The sequence below is a fragment of the Oreochromis aureus genome, linkage group 19, assembly GCF_013358895.1.
Source record: "Oreochromis aureus strain Israel breed Guangdong linkage group 19, ZZ_aureus, whole genome shotgun sequence".
Classification (NCBI taxonomy): domain Eukaryota; kingdom Metazoa; phylum Chordata; class Actinopteri; order Cichliformes; family Cichlidae; genus Oreochromis; species Oreochromis aureus.
Window position 1 is genome coordinate 11597454 of NC_052960.1, and position 9221 is coordinate 11606674.

At 41.3% G+C, this 9221-nt stretch overlaps 1 protein-coding gene across 2 annotated transcripts in view; it reads left to right on the top strand.

The window, feature by feature from the left end:
- The first annotated feature begins 68 nt into the window (after positions 1-68).
- Positions 69-9221, top strand: part of palm1b (paralemmin 1b) — a 27329-nt gene continuing 18176 nt past the window's right edge. Inside the window, exon 1 of one of the 2 annotated variants that reach the window (XM_039603320.1) lies at positions 69-1008. The gene's annotated coding sequence lies outside the window, so the exon portion shown is untranslated. The remainder of the gene's footprint in view (positions 1009-9221) is intronic. The other variant, XM_031737061.2, reaches the window with a different exon arrangement.

The window sequence follows — 9221 nt, forward strand, 5'->3', positions numbered from 1 at the left end:
AACCACCTCAAATGAATTTGCAGACCATAAACCTATGAGAAAGCAAACTTGAAAGGACAAGACAACATGTCTGGAAGTCTAGCACCACCTACTGTATACTGTGTGCAGGTGCAACATGTTTTGGATGATTTAAGGATGCAGATGTCAAATAATTGGAGAAATAAAATGTAAATGAGTGAAACTGAGCAAACAGCTTAAGTTTACACTGATTCCTCCGAGTGTTTCTGACTTGATAAAGAAACAGCAGATAGATGGCGACGAAATCCCATTTCACACCCGCTCCTTGAGGCAGTGAAAGCATTCACCCTCCAGTCTGCGATTCCTCGTGCAACAAATCTCAAGGAGTCTTGACACTCAGCTTTTTCACCACTAGATGGAGTGGACGGAGAAACAGTAAAACTGGAAAGAATGGCGCTCTCTCTTTTAGTAGAAATCCTGGATGTGGTCCCAGCCTCAGGCTGTACGTACTTTTGAAGCACCGCTGAAGCAGATTCCTTGCACGTCATATGGTGAGGCTGGAGCAGAGCCAGCAGGGCCTCGTTTTTGGAGAGAAGGACCCTTATCTTAGTCAACGTGCGCAGCCAGGGCCCCCTTTATCTTCGCGGGGCTGGGAGGCGTATCCTTTCCCCCTCTGCACTCCCCTTCACATACCACTCTGACTCTCTCTCACACACACACACACCCGTACCCTGACTAGTCTACAACCTGCATCAGACGACGCCCCACAACCCATGAGATTCCCACCCAGCGCGGAACCAAGTCCGCTGTGCGTCTTTTTCGCCCGAGAGGAGGCCATCGGTGTCTTATAATTGCCGGGCCGTGCGCGCAAGCTGCCCTCGGCATCACCTCAGTGCGATAGCACAAGGGGTGCCATCCAAAAGAAGAAGAGAAGGGGGAGGAGAGGAAGGGGTGTGAGAGTGCTCCGAATTGACGCTCGCAAAATAAACAACACGACACCTCGTTTGGAAGACGTCTGCGGCGGGAAGCAAAAAGGGATCTGTAAACTGAGTAAGTCGTGATTTTCAGTGTGCTGCGGTTGGTGATGTGTTTTCCTGTAGCTGACCTGCTTTTGGTGATTTGTCCAGCGGCTGGTTGTGCAGCGGCGGAACATTTAAGCATCAATCCTGTGCCTCGGACACGAGGGCTGACATAGCGGGACAGAGGGCTGAGAGAGGGCGGATGAAATATGCATATCTAACAAAATACTGGCTGTTTTGTAATAGTGAAATTCCTTACTGTGTAAGCACTGTGCAGCTGCATTAATATGCTATGAGGTTACAACTCGTAATCACAGGAGGCGCAGCATCCTTCAAGACAGATAAGAGCAAATTGAAAATAGCATTGCTTTGGCTTAAGTCAGCGGCTGAGAGTTACTGAACATCTGCATTGTTATGTCATATCATCCTCTATTGCATGCCTAGAGGGCCGCCTTACACTACTGTACTTCCAATGGGGGCGACAGGTGTAATGGGAAGACGTGTTTACGCGGATGCCTTTGATGATCCATCATGTAACATCGATCTGATGCGCGAAGCAAGTGTCTCTTTATTTGTTGTTGTTGTTGTTGCTTCGATGGTGAATTTCCAGCGGAGCCAGCCAGCCGTGCATGGCCGTCACTGCACGGGTGGAGAGATGCTGACTGGTTACAGACTGGAGGAGAGGAGAGTAACAGGGTATTCTGTGTGTGTTGTGATGTGAGCAGTCCCCTCCAACATGGCGCGCATGAGCTGATAAACCTTGGCCATTACATACTCGTGTCTGGAATTTACACCGTGCAGTGGATGAGGCGCTTGGCTTTGTAGTAGCGGCGAATGAAACTCTTAAATAGACGACGTTAGCTCAAATTAATCCAGGCGCAGGCTGCCAGCAGTGGCACAACCTGGCTTCTCCATCCTCCCAGAATATCACGTAGCCCGGGCTTGTGTGTGTTCTTCTGCTTCTATTCCTGTCTGTGAATAGAACAATGTCAGCTGGACCAGCTCCTTAATTTTTGCCCTGATTTTTTTTCTTTTTTTTTGTAATTACGTTTGATCACAGCATGCATAGGCACAAACGGACAAAGTGTGTGTTTTTGTTTGGTCTTGTGTTCATTGTTGCTCTGCGGGCTTGTTGACTGTTGTAGAAAACACCTTTGTTGACAAGACCGGCCCTTGCATGATAGCTGAGAGTTCATAAACATAACGGATCATTATTTCCTTGAAGTAGCACAGTCGGGACATACAGCACACTCTTACGTATGTTCATCAAAAAAAAGCTTAAGAGACACCTGTTTGATTCTTATAAATGCTGGGGGGGAAAGTGCATCAGGGGGATTGATTTCTGAGGTTACTTCCAGCCAGACATTTTATCCTCTTGCTAGGTCAGCCATCGCCATCAGAGAGATGTTGAAAAGGAGACAAAATTAATTGATTCCAAGTCCCCAGAGCCTGTTTGCTTCACAATGAACATCAGTCTTTATTGTCTAATAGTGTAATTGACTAGTAAATAGAAAATAACGCAAAATGTAATCCTCACCACGTAAGTGTTAATAAACGTGTAAGAATATAGATATCAATTATGCATTATACCATTTAATATTCTAAGATTTTATTCGTAAGATTTAAGACAATTAATTATCTGGTCAAACATTTAAAAAGAGGTTGGATATTTGGTTTATTAGCAGCACTTCCTGCCCTCTGTTGTTTCATTTCATTTTATAAGCAGTTAAGTCCTAAGGCCCCAGCCAGGCCACATGTGAGTGGAGGGTCTATATCCAGTTGGCTGCTCTGTGTCGTGTCAGCAACTCACAGTGTAGGCGACAGCACTTGTCTTGCCCACCCAAACATTATCTGACATTATGACTTTGGACAGTCACATTTCTGTCTTTGTCTTTTTGAATTCCTGCATACGTGCAGCTTTGTTTGTGCATTTCTGCCAGTCATTTTGCATGTATGAATGGAACAAACAGATGGATTGTTCATGCGTGTGTTGATGACTGTGCCCTGCACTGGCAGGCTTGGTACTGGGATGGGTCTGCATTCACCAATTTAGTTAGGGGAAATGAGCCTGGTAACTGGAAGGTCATTCATTCCTATTCATGGCCAGTCAGTGAAAAAAAAGGTGAGGTGAAATGTGAATGAGTAACATTCTTTACTCTCAACTAACTGCAATCAAAGTGCCTTTCGGGAAGCCAAGAGGCTAATAATAGAAATCCTCATTGAGACAAGTCAGTAAACAGCATCCAAAATACACTTACAGTTATAAAGTCACAATGATATAACCTGTACAAATTAAAGAGGTTATAATCAGCATTTTCAGATTAACATAGGGACACATGACCATTTTAGTGTTATTCATCTCATTGTTTTGATTTATACACTCCCAGATTTTATGTTTTGCTTCATTGTCACCACGTATAGCCAGTTGCAAAATGCAGGTTTTCAACCAAAGCAACTATGATGAACAATTGTACACCCTGCCCAGTGCCAACCCAAACAGACAGAACAGTGAGCAGTTGATGAACATTTAGTAGCTATAAGTCTTCCCTTAGGAATACCGATGTGAATCTAATGACTCCAAGCTTATCAATTCCTTTTATTATTTTCTGGCACTTAAACATTGCAATAAAGTGGTGTCACACTCTTGGCACTTGACTCATATGCAGCTCTTACACTGTTGTGAGACTCTCAGATAATTCTCAGATAATAAAACAGCTGTTTTGATGCAAAAAAAATAAAATAAAATAAGATAAGATAAGATAACTCTTTATTGTCATTGCACAGTCATTAATAAAAAACCTGTCTAGACCTGCTTATTCTAACACACAGAAAACCAATTACAAATCAATAAAATAAAGACTCAGACCTATAAGCAGAGTCAATACTGGCATTAGTATAATTAAAATCTTATCAGGATCCACACTTACTGTTTGTATAAATATCAGTTAATGGAGGTTTAATGAAAATCTTTTGTTTTAGAGCGGTGTGTATGAGTAAATAGATCTAATTTAACGTAGAACCCCCGACAACTGTTGGGTTGCAATTTCCTAGAAGTTCTGTGCCAGAATTGGGTGGTACAGGATTATTACAAGTGGACAGGAGGCCTCTCATGGGTTCACATCCTGCCCTGAGCAAATAGCCCCAGAGTGATGGATATTGCCAATTACCCTCTCTGACCTTGCTGTCATTAAGAAACCATTTATGCAGTGGTTACAAAATCAGATCTGTAAGCTAGTCGTGGAAAATGAATGTCATACATTCCAAATGTCTTTAAACTTACTGTCCCATGCTGAAAGATGGCATTGTAGGGAAAAAGAGGAAGTGGAAGTGAAAGCTTGCTCAGCAAGCATGCAAAGTGATACGGAGTAACATCTGGGCCGATGATGATGTGAGATATTCTTAGATAATGCTTTGCAATCCACCTCGCCCTTTCTGTCTCTGTTTTTTTTCTCTTTTTCTTAATCTCTGCCTTCTCTTTTCCTCCTGGATAGTCACTTTTTCTTTTTCTTTTTTATGACTATCTCTTATTACAAATCCCCCTCCTTGCTGCTTTGTCATGACAGATAAGGCAAGAGAGGATTTGTTTTTTTCAATCTCTTTCCAGCGGATAGTGTGTCTTCTGATAAACTGTCATTTTTAGCCACTAAGTCGTTTTAATCTCAGAGGGAAGTGTGCTCAGCAGAATGTGTTTGTACATTTGTGTGTGTGCGCCTGTGTGTGTGTGCCTACTGCCCAAAACATGTGCACTCCCACATGCTCATATGACTGTCATCAGTGTTGTTGCAGAGATATTATCAAAAGCCCTATTGATAAGCAGTAGATCACCCTTCGTTTTGCTCTGTTGATAACCTCATCCACAGGGTGCACACATGGCAATATGGTTTAAAGGGAGGAAGTAGGATGAATATTAGTCCTTGTCCCCTTTGTAAATGAAAGTTTTTTTTGTGAGAAGAGATTGGACAGGCTGATCTTGGACAAACATACTTAGTATAAACAAGTCCTTGAGAGCCTTGAGTAGATATTGGGATCATGCCATAAGGGAAGACACCTATTAGGCCTAATGGTTCCTGCATTAACATAGAAAGGCTGCTCCCGTAATGCAAGTCCATAGGTTTCCGGATATATAGAATTTGCTTATTGACCAACGAGAACACACCAGGATGCAGGAGACAGGCCACTACTGAAATGGGTTTTCTGTAAGCATAAAGACAGTGTTGTCAGCAGGTCATGTTACACTGTTTTTGCAAAAAGGCTGAAGAACAAGTCAATAATTGGGATCACTATCCTGTTCTTTACTCATTCTAGCTTAGCTTTTAATCTTCTATCCAAAAAGGTGGAGCTTTTGTCCCGAACTCTAAGATTATTCATCCTAGGGACTGCTGTTTAATAGCAAGACCAGGCCTCAATCACACCTACAAATATTAAATAATGGCTGCTAAGATCCATTGATCAAATATTTTTTCAAGGAGAGATTTTTGTCTGTTAAATATTCTGTAAAAATAGTGAAAGAATACCAGCTAAATTGTTTGTTTTATCCAACTAGCAGTATAAAACAATTTCAGCGACGTTTCAGAAAAGTATAGCATCAAATCCTCAAATGTGAGAAGTTGGAACTTAGCAAATATGATTTGAGTTTAAATCACATGGCAAATAATCTTCTGAGTAATTCATTTAGGATGATCGCTGCTTTATTTTTTTAAATTGTGGTTATGAACCTTTAGGTCATAATTTACAAACATCTGCGTTTTTCCATCCCGGTCTTATTTGTGTGATATCTTGGCTCCTTCTAACGAAACTGGGCTTCCAATACAGAACAAAGTGTTTCCCAGGTTCAGAGCTAAAAGATTTCACCTTTTGCTATACCGATTGCCACTCCCTGAATTTTGATGATCTAAACAGTGATCCAAACATCAGTCTTCATTATATCCTGTCACACAGGTATCAGTGATATTAAAGATCCAGTGTACTGTGTATGTACTATATTTCTACCTTTGACAAGCTAAACCTGCATTCTGACCTCTACAGCTATAATCAAAACACTCGGATCGATCATAAAGTGTCACAGGAGTTGTGGATTCAGCATGCACTCTGTGGATATCTAAACATTAACCAACAAAGATCAAGACTCATCAGTTTTGCAGCATAGCATAATGAAGGTCAAGATCGGTCAGATGAGACTAGTTGATGAAGATTCCAGGGAGAAGCAGCACAGGGTAGGGACTTTGCCTCTGTTAAAGGTTTTTCATTAGGTATTTGTAGAAGGCAGAACGAGGAAGGAATTGGTGGAAAGAATGTGAGAGTGGAGATTTGTTGCACATTAGGAACTGAGCAGAAGAAATACTGACCTGTCTGTATGCCTAAAAAATGTAGCCATTGTTGAAAAGTGCCTGAAAACCTAGATTTTTCACACATTAGAGTTGGCTGCATCCGAGTATTTCTGTAATTTTCCAAAGTGAAAATTTCATATTGACTTATTGGGCAGCAGTGTGAAGGTTGAGGAAATAAGGCAGGGTTATGCAACACCTTTTCCACTGCCTTATGTCACAAGTTTGAGAATATTTGCACACAAGAAAAGATTGTTTCCATTTTTGTGCCATTACGATTGCTGTGGACTGATGTCAGTCTGTGACAACAAGTTTTTGGCAACTGATGGAACTTGCTTGCTCAAAGCACATCTTTTTTTCCCTTCTTTTGGCTTCTCGCTTTAGGGGTCAACACAGTGGATCCTCTGCCTCCGTTTCACCCCATCCGTAGCATGCTGTCACACAAACTCTGTCTCCTTCACTACATCTATGAATCTTCTGTATGAGCTTCCTCTTTTCCTCCTCTTTAGCTCCATATTCAATATCCTATTTCCAGTATATTCACGGTCCTTTCTCTGTGTATGTGTAAACTATCTCAGCCTTGCCTCAATCTCTGTCCCTCTCAAATACTCATTTCGAACACTGTCCATTCTGGTCACTCCCAGTGAAAATCTTACCATTTTCAGCTTCTTGTCATATCCTCAAAATACTGTTAAAACTTCTATTTTTGTGACCTAAATTAAGGTAATCTTTCTTAACTAGCTTAATCTCTTTGTAATGCCACAATACCCATTGTAACTCATTCATGTTTAGTGTTGTGTTGCTTATTTTATGTTTCCTTAACAATTTTCTATTATGTATGTTGACTTTGAGTGGCATGAATGGCCCCAATAAATAAACTTCATTAATATTGCTGTTAGACAATACAAAAAATAACACTTTCCAAACTAAAAACTAAAATTAATTATTTTTTTATAACCAGAAGACCGCATGAAGAGCACATGGTCTGCCAAGGCTAATTCACTAATGCACCATTTTAAGTTCAAGTAAAATTTAGCTGAATTTTTGTTTGCTCATGCTTCGCTTCTCTGCCAAGTTTAATGAAATTTGTCTTTTTCCTAATGTTGCCAACAGACAAACCGTAAAAGTGCTTAGAGCGGTATCGAGAATAGAAATATTTTACTGCTATTATTTGTTGCTATTTTATAATCGTCATTACCATTTCATGTGATGTTGCATTCAGATGCATTCAGATGTTCAAATATATTGGTATTATATTAGTTTTTATTACAGGTTCAGTTATAATTTATATTACAGGGGTTATCATAATCAAATATTAACAGGTTTATTACAGGTTGTTCTAAAATTTAAAGGTTTTCGAATGTTTTATATTCTTACATATAGTCTTCCGTGGGTGAGAAAACTGAGTTGCAGGCTGACAGGAAACGGCGTGCTTTTGCAAAAGTGAAACCAAAACCAGAGTCTGGGTTTGTATAATGAGTTTATACATTTTACATAGAAGTTAAGATCATCACAACACAGGATGGCCTTAGCCTGGTTGCCTCACGTGAGGTCAACTAAGGTGCAGAGAGCAGATGCACACTCTGTGCACGCCAAGAGAGACATACACACACACACTGTTAGGGTGTAGGTGAAAGTTGACTGATGAAGCAGTAGATGCACGATGCGAGAGCTGAGCTGGCTTACGGGAAACCACCGGGGAGAAGATGGAAGCCAGTGTACTTTTAATTGTGCCTTAAGTTGTCAAATAGAACATTTGTGGTTTTGAAGCTGATGTATGTGATGACGCAATGAGGGGGCGTCACTAAATATACTCTGATGCATATAAAACTGTATTTTGATGTTAGGAGGATGAGATTGTGGGGCTGTCTGCTTACAGAGTCCGCTCATTCTCCCAGCGTGTCATTTCATTAAAATCATCGTCTTTACCCTTTGGACCAGTGTGGTTACTTGCATTCCTCCTGTGTTTCCTTCCCTATATTTTTGAACCCTAACATTTGGGGCTCTCGTTCGGTGAGAGAGAGGAATGTTGGGGTTTTGGTGAGATCCGGGGTCCGTGGCAATTGGACGGGCAGACGGTAATCAGTGGTGAAAGTGAGCAGGCATTCCCGGGGCATTTAAAGGTAAGACACTGCCTGTTGAAATATATTTCCAAAAGGTGTCACATTGGGCATGTCAAATTAAAGTCTACTCACTGGAATTACTGGTAAATGTCTGTTTTTAATTTTGCGAAATTTTGATGAAGTTTACCGGTTGAAGTAATGATAATGAAGTATAAGTGACAGTACTGAGTAATGAGAATAAAGGAATGAAAAGAGAATTAAAGCAGTTGGACTGCGAAGTGAACTTTAGAATGATAGGGAATTTGGTTATCGTGTGGGTTCAAGTCCCATTGGTTATGCAACCCTTAAGAACTTTCTCGGAGGTGACGCTCCCTGCTGGATAGAGAATCTATCCTTCACCTAGCGATGACTAGGGATAGTTTCGGGCAACATCCGAAGAGGACTGGGGAATCTCTAAAACTGTTGAGGGTTGTCCTCAATCTTAATCCTGTGTTGGGTGTAGATTGTTGTTTCAAATTATTCTAAATTTGTCTAGGGACGACAGCGGCGTCTGTTAAGAAGCGATAGCCCGGACGTTATATCCCTCCTCTCGATGCGGACGCGCATTGTTGACCCACCGGCGAGTAGGGTTAGCTCGGTTTGGCTTGACCGTGGGGTACAGGGCATCCTGAGATAAGCTAGGGGTTCAAGTCCCCTATTCTTGCGCTTTTTGGCTACCGTAAATTAAGTTAGGGCTAGAAATCTGGACAGAGCAGTTCGAGTCTGGTCTGGTGAATTGATTGCAAAAACCTGAGGTTTGCCCGTTCGAGTCGGTTATGGTAAATTTTCGAAATTTGTAGGGCGACAAGGCCTAAAAA